The 16,131-nt window shown below is 45.8% G+C and overlaps 1 long non-coding RNA gene across 3 annotated transcripts in view; it reads right to left on the reverse strand.

Moving 5' to 3' along the window:
• The window catches only part of LOC138488428 (uncharacterized), a 614,677-nt gene that overhangs the window by 76,673 nt on the left and 521,873 nt on the right, over positions 1 to 16,131 (reverse strand). For 2 of the 3 annotated variants that reach the window (XR_011274665.1, XR_011274666.1), the window contains exon 4: positions 5,618 to 5,712. This is a non-coding gene — a long non-coding RNA (uncharacterized lncRNA). Of the gene's footprint in view, positions 1 to 5,296; positions 5,516 to 5,617; positions 5,713 to 16,131 lie in introns of those variants that run through there. The other variant, XR_011274667.1, reaches the window with a different exon arrangement.

Raw genomic sequence — 16,131 nt, forward strand, 5'->3', positions numbered from 1 at the left:
TTGGTGGGGACCCAGGATTGGTTCATCAAGGTAGCCTGCACCAATCACTGGATCCCATTTGGCTTTAAAAGAGGGTTGAGTTCCTCTTTTGGCGGATCATCTGATGACTTTGAAAGGAGTAAGAAGAAGGACTCATTTGGATCCTCAGTTGGACCCTCGCTGAAGGTACAGTCTACCTTACAGCTTCCGTCAGTGAAGGAAGGCCAAGATTTCCAAGAGGGAAGCAAGATCCATCCCCTAAACATCTCCCAGGTAACAGAGGGAGATATCGACCTCAGAAGACCCTGCAGCAGCTCCAGAACCGGTACCCAGCCAGCACACAGCGTGCCCCCCTAGGTTCTGCCAGCAAGCTTCGTGGTTGGGAAGCCAGAGAGTCTCTGACCAAAGGACAAGGCTGTTGACTGCAAACATTCTCCTCAGTTTAGGGCCATCCCACTGTCTGTTGTCACCCTGCAGACGCCCCGACCAGCATTCCAGATCCGCCAACTAGCACAAAGACAACGATTCATGACCCTGATCCACCGTGTAGGCCAGCCTGCAGCCATCCGTCCAGCCTCACTTCCGAACTGCCTGCTTCCTGACACCCATAGCTGTTTCCCGTCTTGAACTCTGTCACAGGTGCTGCAAAGTTTCCTGGAACCAACTTGACCATGTTGAGCATCAAGATCACCTCAAGCACCAGGTACATTGTGGTTCTGTCCCCTTGGTCCTTCTCTGAAGGCCCCTAGTGACATATATGACCCCTTGCACCCTTGGTGCTGAAGCAAAATAACCTTGAACAGTTAAGACTGATTGCTTTACCGACTGCCCTCCTGTCAGTATCTAGAGTGCATCCCTTTCCTCTGTGAAACTGTCTGTCCTCTGTGTTCCTTTACAGGGTGGGTAATATTTTGTTGTGTGTTAGAACTGTCTGCTGTAATAAAAAGAAAGTAGATATTTTTATACAACCTTGACTGGATAGTCTCTTTTATCATTGGGTAATACTTGTAGTTTTGCTGTGTTGCAACTAACCAACGATCCCCAACCTTGCAGAGAGAAGCCTGTTGTTCCATCCACGTTACCAAGATTGAACAAGGGAGTTTAGCATGTACTTTTGTTTCCAATCTGTTTGTACCCCTTCTGGTGTATTAGAGGTGTGGGGCTGATTGATGGTTTAGAAACCAATATTCATCCCTGGACCACTGGTGCCCCAGAAGTTGATGTATCACAAACAGGTAGCCTCTAACTTCAGTCATCCTTCTCATACATCTTCCCTATGATGGATGATATACATTGTTCCACCCAAAGCCCTGATTGCTCATACTGAGGAGATGTTCCCAGAGATGCACAGCCCCTTGACCATTTCAACGTGTGACCTCAACCTGGGGAATGGCCCACCCTTTCTAACCCCTAATGTTTCTCATCCCAGAATAAATCAATCAATAGTATTCATCATATCATATACATTGATAATTATACAACAATACATGCTTACACAAATAAGAAACAATTAGGCAGATAAAGAAAATAAACTATCCCAAACTCCTTTATATAACATCTAATGGGACCTCTTTATTGAAGGTACAATATACACTAATTGAGCCTGTATTATATCTAATAATCTAACAATATAATAAAAGGCCAGATGTCACCACTAAAGGGAGCAGTTGCCTTAAGCTATATAGAGGCAGTGCCAATTTGCATAGTTTCGCCTGTTGTCACCACTAAAGGGGAACTGTTGAGTTAGGATATATAGTGGTCCTACTGTGTTAATGGAAACCTGCACTTTGGCCCGTGTACACGGGCTTCTGCACTAGTATAAAATAAAAAAAAACTCCCTGATAGTCATTCTAACGTGCGTCCATCGGTACGCAACAATGGCGATGTACTTAGCGGAACAGAGGAGTAATAGTTCTCAGTAGGCTTCCCATCATGTAGCTATGATTTCTGATCTTATATTTAATGCTCTTGTAATATAAGAATCAACCGAACAGCAATCAGTGAGTTCTTGTCGCATTAACGAGTAAAATCAATGTAAGTTTACGTTGCCTTCAGACAATTCTTTGACAAAGCTGAAACCCTAAGTATTTCCATTCTTTGCGATACAGCGGGCAGAACATGTAAACATTTATTAGTCTCTAATTCAGATATTCTGGCTTGTCCGCTATTGGTGCAAGTGGCATATATGCCCCGATTGTTTGATGATTTCGCGTTTCCCTTGTCTCTTTTACATTGTATCATACAGAAACGTTTCTTTTTCTCTTAATTCTGCTTCTTCTGGTATCCTACTTGTATCATCAAGCAACATACTCATGCCCAGTTTGCTGACTAGTCCCTGACACAGTTCACCCACAGTATTGTCTACGTGTTACAGATAGTTATGTCGTCTCTTATCATTGCGTTTGTCAGTGTTGTGGCTTCAATTTGCCACAATCAACATCATAACATCAATGGCTGACATTTGAATCCTACTTTGGTATGCATCATATAGGTGGCGGCGGCGGATGGGAACCCCAACAATTGGTACAGAAATCACTATCGTGCTCTGTTACGCTCACCTGGCTCCCACGGGGGCGACAATCTGAACTGGACAGCTTTGGTCTCCACCAATGTGACGCGTAGTGCCGAGATGACAGACTGGGCTGGCCCACCTAGCTTCGTTTGCTTGGCCCGTAGGAATATTCTTCTGCAAATGGAGAAAGGGAATTAACCACCCGTGGAGCTGTGCGTTAACCCCCCCCACCCCTGCTGTTCTCCCCACTGATCACCTTTGATGTCCCCTCTTATAGTCTCACCTGATGGTTTGGAAAGATGAGCTCTCCATCCTGCATTGAGCGCAGGGGCGCGTAGATAACCAGTTGCTTCACTGGCTCGAAGGAATTGGTGAGTTCCAGAACAATATTGACTCCGAGATTTCCGGCAAGACGCCGTAAGTATGTAGTTCGTAAGAGTTAAAATGTCTGACTTTCACTCTTGTCCGATTCCTTGCTGGTTGCAGCTTGACCCTAGCAAAGAGTTCCTCCTGGCAAAAGGTAATATTCAGGTAAGTATTTGTATTATCCAACACAGTTCGATAAAATAATGTCAGTATGTAACCTGTTGCTTTCTCCCTTATTCAGGCACTGAGAGAAAGTATGAAGTCTCGGGGAATAATGCCTCCGGTGGTAAAATCAGGTAAGTCTATTGTGATGAGGAAGTTTCCCCTTGTTTGTCCCTTTGTTTCACCTTGCTGTCCTTTTGTTCCCCTTTCGGGCTGGGGTACGGCGAGGATGCAGTGGAGGCTGCACTGACTCGTGAAGAGGAACAGTACCCCCGGTGGTAAAACAGGTAAGTCTATGGGGGGTAACTAATATTGCCTCTGTTTATTCCCTTGGCTCACCTTGCTGTTCTTGTGTTCCCCTTAGTTGCCGGAGTGCGGCGGGAACATGCAGAAGGATGCGGTGGAATGTGAAGATGTTGCGAAGGCCGGTGAGTTCAGCGCGGCGCTGCAGCAGGCGAGGCGACGCGCTTAAAATAACTGATTTCTTCCAGCTCGAAGGCGCGGTGGATCGGGAATTCAGGTAAGGATCAAAGGTATTGCTCTTGTTCTAACTTTTTCTCCTTATTTCTCCCTTTTTCTAGGAGCTCCAGACTCGAGGCGGGCGTGGCAGAAGACTGGATGCAGACTTGCAGGCACGGTGAGCGTTACGCTGCTGGATGCAGAATAACGCGAAGCGTGTGCTGCTCTTCGGTCGTGGTTTAAATAGCCGCCAAAGTAGTCCCAGGTAAGTATTCCTCCCCAGCCCCACTCGAGTAAAAAATAGTCCCTAGGTAAAGTAGTCCCTTCCAAGCCTCTTTTGGCTTGGAGCTCTTGCAGCATGGTCTGCATCAGGTGAGTTTGCAGCATGGTCTGCATCAGATAAGTTTTAATCTATGAACCTGGCGCCTATGGCGCCAGGACTGACTCTCCATATGAGCCTGGCGCCATAGACGCCAGGACTGCACCCAAATAGCCCCTAGCAGGGGTTGTTGGGCTAGCTTGGAATGACTTGATGCCTGCTTCCGGGGTTGCCGGACTTGGTCTGGGTCCCGGGGGGCGGGGTAGGCATCATGACATACTCTTAGCAACATTAAGTTTCCACATATCCCCTAAACTCTGCACCATACCTCCCAGTAGGGATGGGCTTGGTTTTGTAGCCCTACAGCATAGGTTCAATAGGCTATTTCCACAGATTCTTAGCAAACCTGAACAGGTTGAGGAGAACCATCTCCGGTTCCGGAAGCACCTCAAAACCTTCCTCTTTGCCTCCGCTTTCTCTCCCCCTCTCCCCTGCTAAAATTACTGAAACTGCACTGAATCTGCAATTGGGCCACTCACCGAACTCGGTCCTTGGCCCAGCCACTCTCCCCTGCACTGCACTGCCTCCCTGGAAACCCCTGCACTGCGGGACTGTCTCTGTATCCCTACAGCCCCCCTCCCCAGCACTTGTCTACACTTACCTTGCACTTGCCACCAGCTGGCCCTTATTATTTATCTTGTTATTTTACTAACCCTGTACTGCACTTCCCCTCTCCCTTTCCCCCTTGCACTTTTCCCCTCCCCTCTACCCTTGCACTTGCACAATCTGAATGACACCTGGACTAGTAGGATCGTTGTCTGTCTCCCTTGTTCCCCCCCCGCCTCGTTGCGCCTTGAAACACTTGTGTATAGGCGCGTTATAAATGCCATATCATATCATATATCATATCATATCATATCATTCCACTCTTGCCTGTTGTATCTTAATGGCTTGGTTACTGAATTGATCCTGCGTGCCAAGTTCTTATTGAGTCTTCTTCCAAAATAATCAAAATAATTGCACATCAACAGCATTTCATCCTTATAAAAACTTGGTTTGCAAGGTTTTCTAGTCTTACGTCAAAAAGAAAGAACACCTATGCACACCTAAAGTTCTTTGAGGAATCAACCTCTTTCTTGGTTTTTAGGGTTGGTAGTGCTGAGGAGTGTAACACAACCCTGACACAAGGTTGCGGGTTTGAGAAAACTGGAAAAGGGAGGGATTCCACAAGTTGTGGACCCCTCGCGTCCCCTGCACACTCAAGCTTACTGTCCGTGGACAGTCAATACATTCGGTTCTTTAAATGCAATTATTTACAATCATGTAGGTCCATAGAAATATGAAAAAGGTTCTTATGATTTGTTCAATGGTAAATGTTTCAACTAGTGAGTTAGAAAAAATTAGTAATTAAATAAAATAGTGTCACTCTAGGTTCTCAGAGAAAAGTATATATACATATATTAGTTTATTTCACAAATATTGTTAGTGAGATTCTCTTTTTAACATACATGTAGTTCACAACTAACATCGTTGCGTGGTGTACAATTGTACAGAACATTTAGCAGTCTCTGTAATCTCACACGTGACAATACTTAAAAACTCAACACGTTTCGGGAAAAATCCCTTCTTCTGGAGTAAGTGTTAAAGTATGTAAAGGTCTACTTCTATCCATAGCTTTTCTTCAATTTCTAAACTTCAAGGACAACGTTTCTGGATATCTATAAGAGAAATAATAATTCTCAGATGGAATCTTGCTCATATAGTTAACAACAGGTATTTCTTACTAATTGCATTTGTCAAGCTAACAAATTACTTCCTACCTCACATTTGTGCCCCGAGGTTGTGTCCATGGGTTTAAGTGGCTGATCATGAAATCATTCAAATCTTCTGTGGCCCAAAAAGGTAAGTATATATCCTAAAAATCAAAGGTAAGTCCATTAGGTACAGGAAACAAACTGTTTCTGGAACACTTACAAGATTATAGTGTTATACAGCCGTATTACAAGAAAATATACATTGATTTGAGGCTTGTAAGGAGCATCAGATGCCGTGGCTAGACTCTCAATGATGCCTGAAGTTCAAGTTGTCAAGTCCATACCCTGCCATAATGGGAGTGGCTGCAGATTCAAAGAAGGAAGGGGGGATTCCTGTCCTCCCTGGGTAGGTCCCAAAGTGGGTAGGGTCTCCTAAAGAGGAGAGAAAGGGGATAGTAGAAGGACTCTCAATATCGAATTGGGTGTCAGAATTGAGTGGCAAATAGGTAGGTCCCAGCGTTATTCACTGGAGCATAAATTTAGAACATATTCTAATCAATCTGCCTGAAGGGTCTTACCTTCTTAGGTCTCCAAAGTTGTAAAACGAGTAATCCTTCTTCTGTGTCCTTAAAGGATGGGCTGCCCATCGCCATGTGTCTGAATACGAGAATAACGTGTTTCAGAAAGGCAGGAAATGACTGCCTGCATCTGGCGCGTCATCCGCGTCACAACGTCATGCGCGTGATGATGTCACATGTAAACATGTGAGGTCATTGCGCAGCGCGACGCGCGCATGAAACGAAACGGGGGATAAATAGCTATATCGGGTAGTGTATGTATTAAGTGATCAGAAAAAAAAATACAGAAAATGAATATATTTAATCCATGTATGGAATTATCTAGGTATGCCGAGGGGCATATTAAGGATGTGGTGTCCAAGTGGCATTGTAAACAGGAGAAATGGGGAGGTAAAAAAAAAGAATAGTAGGAGAAAAACGGAATATCTAGGATATAACCAAAGGAATAAAGGTGTAGGTGATATAAGATTCATTGGGAGAGTAGGATACCAAGTCCCCAGGGCATCATATCAGAGTAATACTAAGGTAGAAAAGTGAGGATATAATGGCTCAATTAGCTATTTAGGAGGGAATGGGGATCTCTTGGGGTAAGCTGGGTCATTATAAGCTTGGAGCTCAGCCTATATTTAAAGAGAAGGGGCCAACCTGGGGGCACCTCTGTTCACAATTTGTTGACAACATAATTGCAAGATGTTTATACAGTCATCATCATTAATCCACTATACTTTTAACACAATCTAGTCTTACGTATCATCATAATATTAGGCTTCTGGGCCTGCAGGATAGCTCAGTGGCAACGCCTTTGTCTTAGAAGCAAGACAACGCAGAACAACACAGGTACCAAACCCTGTCTAGTGCTTAGAGCCTAGTCTCTGGTATTAAGCGTGTTACAAAAGAGTAATAATTAATTTAACTAAACTTCTTGGCATTCGCAATAAGGCCTCTTCTTCGCATGAGATTCCTATTCGGATATACAGGCACCTGAGGTGCATTTGTGGTCCTGGCCGGCAGTACCACATGAACTGAGTAGATAATAATTGGTGCACTCCTGGGCGCATCCACTGTATTTTCTTCTGTTAGGGTGCTAAATAGATTGGTGCAGGGATTAAAGAGGACAGTGGTAAAACTCACCCCTGTCGCTCTTTTCTTCAGACCAAATACCTCTGCGAGCTATCCCTCTTCACCAAATCAGATCTTTTGCCTTGGAGTTCTGGGACTATTCTGTCAATATAGGCAACCGATCACCTGAGATGCCATTTTTTCCATAATGTTGTCCATAGGGTTAGGACGTTCACGTAATTAAATACAGATGTTAAATTCGTAAAGGCTGCGCAGACTGCGCACGTTTCCAATAGATGTATTTGAAGGTGATTAGATTCAGGTTCAACCCCTGATTTATTGAAATCACGCCATTCTTGAAACCTAGCTCGCTGTTGGAAAGTACACTACTGCACACTACCCAATCAATAATCCGATTGAAAATAATACTCTCAAAAATTGGGAGCGTACCACCAAGGAGTGTAAATGGGTGATATAAGCTAGGCGAAGCCCTGCTCCCTTTCTTGTGTATCGGGACAATTACTGCTGTTCCCCATCGCCAGGGATAAAGCCTGTTCTAATGATCGCATTGAATGTAATTGTTAACGAGAGGGTTCACAGGTCACATTGTCTCGTAAACATATCATTGCGAACACTCCATATAATTCTGAACTTTTATAATTTTGGTGAATTTACAATGCCCTTTGAACTTCCATTCAGTTAACTACTTCTATCCTATTTTCTTTAATGCTTTGTCCGTCACAAACGCTGTTGTACTTATCCTGGTATCAATGCAATTTCCCTTATAGAACACGCTAAAGGGTTATCTTATGTTTCTGAGGGAATATGTAAATCCATTATCTGTTTAATTATTCCATTTGCTGACTGCGATCGTTTTCCAAAAGGTCTTGGTATCCCTCTTTCTAACAGCTTCTGCCAACAAATGCCATTGCTCTTCCTTTCGATATTCCCGCCTTTTCCCTAATTCTTTCCTAGCCTACTCTTTTCATTCTGACTTCCGATGAATGTACAGGTACCTTCGTTAATGGCAACAGTAGCACTGTTTTCCCAAGAATCCCATCCTTGGGCTGTCAAATGTGGTCAGTATGTTCCCCGCCTGAACTATTAATGAAACACTTGTGTATAAGCGCATAATAAATAAACAATCAATCAATTAATATATTGAATGCCCTCAGCCTCTGTTCCTCCGGGGTGTCGTCTCTTAAGCAATCCTAGTTCTTGGTGCTGGTCGCCGCTAGCAACCTTTGACACAAGTCTTGCACATTTCTTTGTGTCCACTTCACATATTTTCTATTATTTGTTGAGACCACCTCTTTGGCTGCCCTTGCATTATCTTTGGGGAGACCACCCCCTCTTTAGGGTTAGGGTGAGATCGTGTTCACTTTCTGGTGGTACCATAATTTCAAACATTTTCACCAGAGATCATGTATCTACTGGTGGAAAAAGTCAATTAATAGCACTCCTAAATCTATGATTAATAATTTGGATTTCACCTGGATATCAACTCTCCCTTTAACAGACCGGCATCACAAGCCTATTAGTATGTACCATTTAATGATGCCCCTATCCAGGGTACTGGCTTCCAGAGTGTCACAATGCAACTCATTAACTTCCCCCAGTCTTGCATCAAAATCTCTTGACATGTTGTTCCATCTTCATTCACTCCCTCCTGGGACGTGGGGGGGGGCATACTTTGCTGTAACACCTCTTTTAGTTTACGCAGCTCATTCCCATGAGGATAGTGGAAAATGGGAAGCCAAGAAATCATACTCCATTGATGCAGAGATGCCTGTCAGTCACCCCTAGTCGTCTTTCCATTCAAAGACTTCTTCCTCTGGTTTTCTGGCGCACATGTTTCACCCCAAGACTTCTCTTGCCTCGATGTGGTCAACTCCACCCACCACAGAGCTAAATCCCCTTGAGTCTTCTCCATGCACACTTCCCATCCCAGCAAAGACCCCAATCTCACTAACCACAAACCCAGAGAACTCTTCCAGGTAAAACTCTGGTGTACTTCCTGCCAGTGCAGAAATTCAGAAATGAGGGGCTAACTTGTTCCAAACCGGACCTCGCTTTAAAGACTCCAATTCATCGAAATGGGTACTTCAGTTTTTAAAACAGCCACTGAAACAGAAAAATGAAGACAGTCTGAAATTGAAATATAACAGTTTATTTAATAAAGGACCCTCAGGATATTTATACAAAACAGGTTTATCACGTGTCAAAAAGCGATGGAAAAAATTGAGGAGCACGGTTCAAATTGCTTGGTGAAATTATGAGCCCACCAGGGATGGCTTCCATTGGCACGATGCTGATCAGGAACCCAACGGCCACCATTTTGATTGTAAGACTCATATTGTCTCTTTGGGGTAGCCCCCACCTTTGGGTCAAGATCAAAGATCCAGAGATCTTCGATTTTAAAACTTCACTTTTCTGTGATTGGCTGCCGGCTGAAGCAGTGAACAGTACAATGTTGCCAGAATTCCCAGTTTTGGCAGCGCATGATGTGTGATTGTCTTGACGTGCACACAAGGCAAACAGGGCCGAAAGCGTACGTTTTCAGGGCAGATAACCAGGTGTCAACTCACGCCCCTCTGGACTCATTCCCTTAAACACAGCTATTCGGGGATTGGTAAGGCAATCAAGCACATCAGATCGCGTGGAAAGCCCCAGAAGGAGCTCAATTTGGTGACTAAGGGATGTTGGTGGAATGTACTTTAAGTGGCAGAAAAGTAACGTTTTTAAAGTGTCCTTTTTGTGAAATAAAAATGTTATGCTGAGAAAGAATCGACTGCCTCCTGGAAGCCTCCCACCTCCTCCAGGTGCCGTGCCGCCCCCTCGTGTTGAGCGCCTTTCCCTCCTGTTGGCAGGCAGGGGGGACACTGGCGTTCTTCAATAACAAAGACCCTCGTGTTGCTCCCTCGCCTCGCGCTTGGAAAGAGCGGCAGAGGAGCGAAAATCACCTTTTAAAGGCGCTGAAACAAAGAGTTATTCTGACAATTACTGCCGCCGAAAGCAATTCACCCGGGCTGGAGGATCACTCCAAGTCGTTATGGCAACTACCCACGAGTAGTGATGGGCGCGCGCCCGCTCCACGCGCTGTTCAGGGAAGCCTCAAATTAAGCGCGCGGAAACATAGGCCTTGGTAATTCTAGTTAGACAGATCGCAGTAAAAACACCTGCACTCAAAGCCCGCGCAGGCAGTCATCAAATAGCCCTTCATCCTTCCGAGAGCGATATATTCAGGACCATTAAATGGGAGACAATAGCACCTGTAATCACAGCGCTTGGAAGTGGGTGGAGTGTGTCGCCAAGTATTATATAAGAACCATGGACAGACTGGGAGGCCACCAGCAGACTGAGCAGTATGAGACTGAGTGGGTTATGTACCATAATCATCATTACTCCTAGCCCTACTCTTTTGTTCCAGTAATTACGTGTGAGGTGACCCACCTTCTCCAGGAATCCTTTTTCTATTTCTAAACTATAACAGTACCGTCCCCTTGCTGAGGAATATCAGCAGTGCTAACCCGACCGGCCACAGTGCTACAAAAGCCATCACAGCCCCATTTAGCCAAGTCGGGAGGGAGATGCAAGACTCCAGCACTGCAACTAGGCAGAGTGGGACTATGAGTAATGAAGATCACGGTAAGTAATCCCTGCATTACCTCAACATCCCTCGTCCTCTTTCCATTACTCACCTGTGAGGTGTACCAAAAGCGGCAAGCTGAATGGGCAAGAACCAGACACACCACCAGATGAGATGCAAGAGGTCATTACCGTTGATTCAGAAATAAACCACAACCAGAGAGTCAGCAGGCCCCAACCCCAAGAACACCGGAACCAAAAGACCCAGCACCCATCCAGTGTAAATTGAAGCGATGGTGCTGGATAATGTATCAGGAGAGGCCCAGGTGGCCGCCCGGCAAATCTCCTCAAGCAAGACCCCCCGGCGCCTCTGCCCAAAAGGCAGCCAAGACCCTAGTGGACTCCCATTAGACCGATATGCCAGAAGAATAGTCTCCCACGCCCACCAATTCATGATTGGTATCAAAGCCTTCAGGCCCGATTTAGGGCCCGCCCCCAAACGCCACAAAAAGATCATCTACCTTCCGAAAAGGCTGGCAACGAGCCAGGTAAACCAATACCGCCCGGCAAACATCCAGCCGACTCCGTCCAGACTCCTCAATGGAACTTGGGTTGGGATACAAAGCAACATCACCACTTCCTGAGAAGGTTAGAAGAAACCTTCGGGGGGAAAAAGCAGGGTCACACCTGAGAAAGAGAGCATCCTCCTGGTGAGTTCCTGTCTGAGGCAGGAAAGGAAAGAACTGTGAGCCGTCAGGTGGGCACTGCTGATATCCCTCACAAGGGGGCAGGACTGTTAGAGTATAGAAATAGAAAAGGGATTCCTGGAGGAGGTGGGTCACCTGACACGTAAGTACAGGAACTAGGAAGAGAGATGTGGAGGTAATGCAAAGTTGCCATACATCACTATTATAGATGCAAACAGGTCCTATTGCATTCAGTAGGTGTTTAGTCCAGTCCTGGTTTATCATTGTATTCTGGGACTTGTAGTCCTGGGCTTATTATGGAGAAACTCACGGGTGGAAAATGGGCCCTGGACAGACTGAAGGAGCTCTTACAGGCAGCATTCTACCACCCTAGCCCCAATGTACACAGTAGCCAAGGCTTTTACAAAATGGCTGAAGCTATGCAACGAGAAGCCGTTTTGTTCATTTTTCAGGGAGTTGTAATCATCCTCTTTGTAGATATATCCCCTTTTACTTTCTCTGCCAGATTAGTGTGGGACTAAAGAAGCGCAATGTTGCATTATTTTTGTGGTTTCAGAAGGTACATACACCCTCTGCAAGGTTAGAGATGAATGTGGGATAACTGTACTGCTGTGTGCTTCTGGGTTCTATACCATTGCGCATACACAGCGACGGAACAGTTATGGGTTATTCTGGGTTATTAGTGCTGTCTTGTGCCGTGCCTCGGAATGCTATACAATAGGCCACACATAGCAGCTACAAAGTTAGGGGTGATTGTGGGGTTGTTGTCCTGTCCTGTGCTTCTGGGTGCTATACCATGGAGCACATACAACAGCTGCAGAGTTGGGCAAAGTGTGGAATCTTTGCAATACCTTCTGCTTCTGGGTGCTATATCCCAGGGAACATAGCCTCAGCGGTGTTGGACCATTATGGTGGCGACTGGCACAGCAAGAAAAAAAGAAACTCTTAACATAATGTAATATACAAACACCTTTGACATGGACTCAATTCTGGTCCTGTATTGACACTCCCCCGCCGTCTCCTTCATTGCTTTGAGAAAGACAAGGGTGCTGCCAGGTCTGGAAAAGATCAGGGGCTAGGCTAATGTCGGGACTGGCGGGACTAGGGGCTATGTGTTTGGGTGTAGCACCTGAGCTTCTATCCGGGGCTACAACCAAAAGACCCGGGGCTATAGCCCCCTCAACCGCCCCCCCCCTCCTCCTTAGCAGCGCCTCTGGAGAAACCCTAAGAGCCTTTAGGGGTACACAAGGAACGAACCATGTGCCACCATTCTCTGTGTAAGTGAATGGCTTCCTGTTCCTCCCCATCAGCATCTTGAACTGGCGGGACTCAGATCAATTTGACATTCTCAATTTAACGGTGCAAAATGGCTTCTCAATTGCTCCCTTTAAGGACAGGACACCCTTAGATGAAAAGCTTGCCTCTGCTGGAGCCATGGGGCCAAATGTTGATTGCGGGATGTGGGTGCATCATGTGTGTGAGGTGGGAGTAGGAGGTTGGTGAGGGTCAAGGGGGTGAGAGGGTATTTCAACCCCTACCCCTCGCCCCTCAAGCAAATGCACAGAAGACTGCAAGCTCCCTCTGGCTCTCTCTGGAAATCTTTACAGGAAGAGGGTATTAAGAAATAATTCTGAATGCATGAACTGAAATGCACCTTTACTTGATGCCAGAACATGTTTAGTTCTTTGGGTTGGTGAGTGTTGGTGAAAATGAATGTGTTTCCACAGCTTTTTAATGTAATCCCTCCTGTTTTTTTTAAAGGGTTTTTGAAGGATTCCCAATCTTATGTACTGCCCATATCCACATGTATCCTGCGACTGGCAAATAGCCAGGGCCGGATGCCAGAGGTGCAGTACATTAATTTGGGCTGTGGCAGGTTTTAATGTAAACCTGCCCGTTACTTTTAAAGAGTTTCCAAGCATACAGGCACACCAGATCACCATTTTTCTTGCTCCTGGCGCACGTTCTGAAGCAAATTCATTTGTGTTTCAAACTCTTTCTGTGCATTCTGGACCCGAAAGCAACCTGGGACTCTGTCCTGACATCTATGTACACAATGAGGCATCTGCAGCTCAGGGAATGGGGTTGGGAAGAGGTGTTTTATATGCAGATTCTATCCATGTCCAGAGGACAAGAGCAACCCCTGAGAGGGGCCTAGTCCCCACAGCAACCCAGCAATCATTAAAGCATAGCTGGAAGGGCACAGAGACTGCCCAGGCAGCAGCCCCAGGGCTGTATCTTTCGAAGAGAACCTGCCTACTGAAAGTCCTCCCAACATCAAAGGGTCTTCAGGGCCACTCTCTTATCGTACAATAGAAGTGGCTGTTCATAGCCATTTGGTGCTGGGGAGGCCTCCAGTGCTGCTCTTTGGCACCCTGGAACTTACATTGTAGGCTTGCAGCCAGAAAGATTAATTTGCTCACTCCTCAGTGCCTTGAGGTGGCATTAATGTGAGGTTATGAGCTAAAAGAACACATGCACTCTCTACATTCCATTTAAGGTCAGATACAACATGCTTACTCTATTAACTGTGTTCACTGCACCCCACTGCCTTGTGTTGCTAACAACATTCACATGTCCTGCTCTTGGATTATGGCACCTTCTGGATTGGCATGCCAGCACCAGAATAATGAATGGATGGGGCAGGTATTTCCAGCCTGCTTATCTACCAGCATTGCCAGAGCACGCTCTTGGGCCCCTCCCACACAAAACACTACTTGATCTCTATCTGATTATACTTCAATAATGCCTTGGAATCTCAGTGTGTGTATCAGCTCATCACATACCCTTCTGTGTTGTCTCTCTATAGGCGATAGTGCATATATAACAGATGAACAGGCATCCATACTAAGACAAGCATTTCGACCTGCCTAACCCCCTCCCTGAGTCTGCTTTCCCACATACTTACTCAGTCTTGCTCATGCCATTCTTCCCAGTGGACTAAGATCTTGTGACCCCAGGTCGGGAATAATATGCCTTGGAGAAGGATTCAGCACTAAAACCATGATGATCCAGTGCAGTACAAAAGCAAAGTAATATAACATTATCTCTGGACGCATAGGGCTACTTGCTTTTTCCGCAGTTTCTTTGCATGTTTATTATTGCAGAACACCCTGTGTATCTTCTCTTCTAGATGGTCCCTAACCTACACTGTGTCCTCAAAGGGCAGCCTCATCGCTGTTGCGTTCTAGTTACCTCCATCATGCTAATCCCAGACATGTAGGTTGGACTGATGGATTTATGGACTGAGCGATCATGTGACAAGCGCATGTGCTATCCCTTCCAGTTTTTGGCCTCACTTTCTGTTTGGACTTCACTGCCAGCAGCCATCTTGGATTGGTGACATCAATTCCAGTGCCCGTCTTGGATTGGTTACATTACTTCCTGCGGCCACCTTGGATGAACCCCATCTCCAGCTGAAGGGCACAAGAGACTCCTCTGGGAACACCAACCAGGAAAAAAATCATCTCACCCCAGCAACATCAGGGACAATATCAGAAAGACCAACCACTGATCGACATCTAATGTCCCTTCTGAACTCCCTAGCGGCATCCAGCCAGGGACGTCCCAGTTAAGTGCGCAACAGTGAATGGTAAAGATCAGCTGTTGAGCAGCCTCTTTGCCTCTCAGCCTATGAGCCTTTGCTTTTGCCTTTCTCCCTTTTGCACCTGTGAGCACTCCAAGCTTCCTAATTACTGTACTGTCTCTCCACACTGTGCTACTCACCTATAATGCACTCACTCCTGCTCCTTCTACTCACCTCTCCCTACGCTTTCTCCAATCACGCTAAAACCTCCTCCTTTCCTATCCTTATTATAAAACTCACAACTCAACACTTCCGACGAAGCCGATGAGCTAACAATACCTCCCCTAAGACCTATTCACCTCGCCTCTCTTCCTCTGAGACTCAACTTCTCTACTCTTTCTTACCTCATCAGTTGAAAATTGCACTCTGGAATGCTCAGCATGTATGCAACCAAATGTCCTTTATCACTGACTACTTTCACTCCAGCTCTTCTCCCCTAGACCTTCTTGTCATCACTGACACCTGGATTTCTACATCTGACACTGGCAATCTGGCAGCCCTACATGACTCCAAACTACCCTTCGTTCACTCTCCTCGACTGACTGGCAGAGGTGGAGGAGTGGACTCCTACTCTCTACCCCTCTCAATACCTCAAAAATCTCCAATGACATGTCCTCTCCTATCTCTTTTGAATTCACAACCTCTACTATTGCTCTGCCACCATCTCCATCTATCCCCCCGCCCCCGGGTCCCACTGGACCATTCTTTGATGATCCTAGGAAACCCCTTGATTCTCTTTCCACTAAAAATCACCTCATTCTCTTAGGTGACTTTAACCTTCCCTCTCCAACCACTTCTCAGACATCTGAACATTAGTCGTTTCTTAGTGACCACGCTCTCCACCCTGTCCATAACCTTCCTACCCACACAGGGGGTAACTCTTTGGATCTCTTATTCATCTCCACTGCTCTCCAATCCACTAATACTGCTGTCAAACTATCCATAACTGATCACTCAATTGTTTCCACCACCATCTCCTTTCCTCCCTCTGACCTTTCTCCGCTGATTGCTACACCTATTACTAAAAGGAAATTGAAGCTGTCTGCCATTCCCCCTTTCTCT

This window comes from Ambystoma mexicanum, chromosome 9 (assembly GCF_040938575.1).
Source record: "Ambystoma mexicanum isolate Mex_15411 chromosome 9, UKY_AmexF1_1, whole genome shotgun sequence".
Classification (NCBI taxonomy): domain Eukaryota; kingdom Metazoa; phylum Chordata; class Amphibia; order Caudata; family Ambystomatidae; genus Ambystoma; species Ambystoma mexicanum.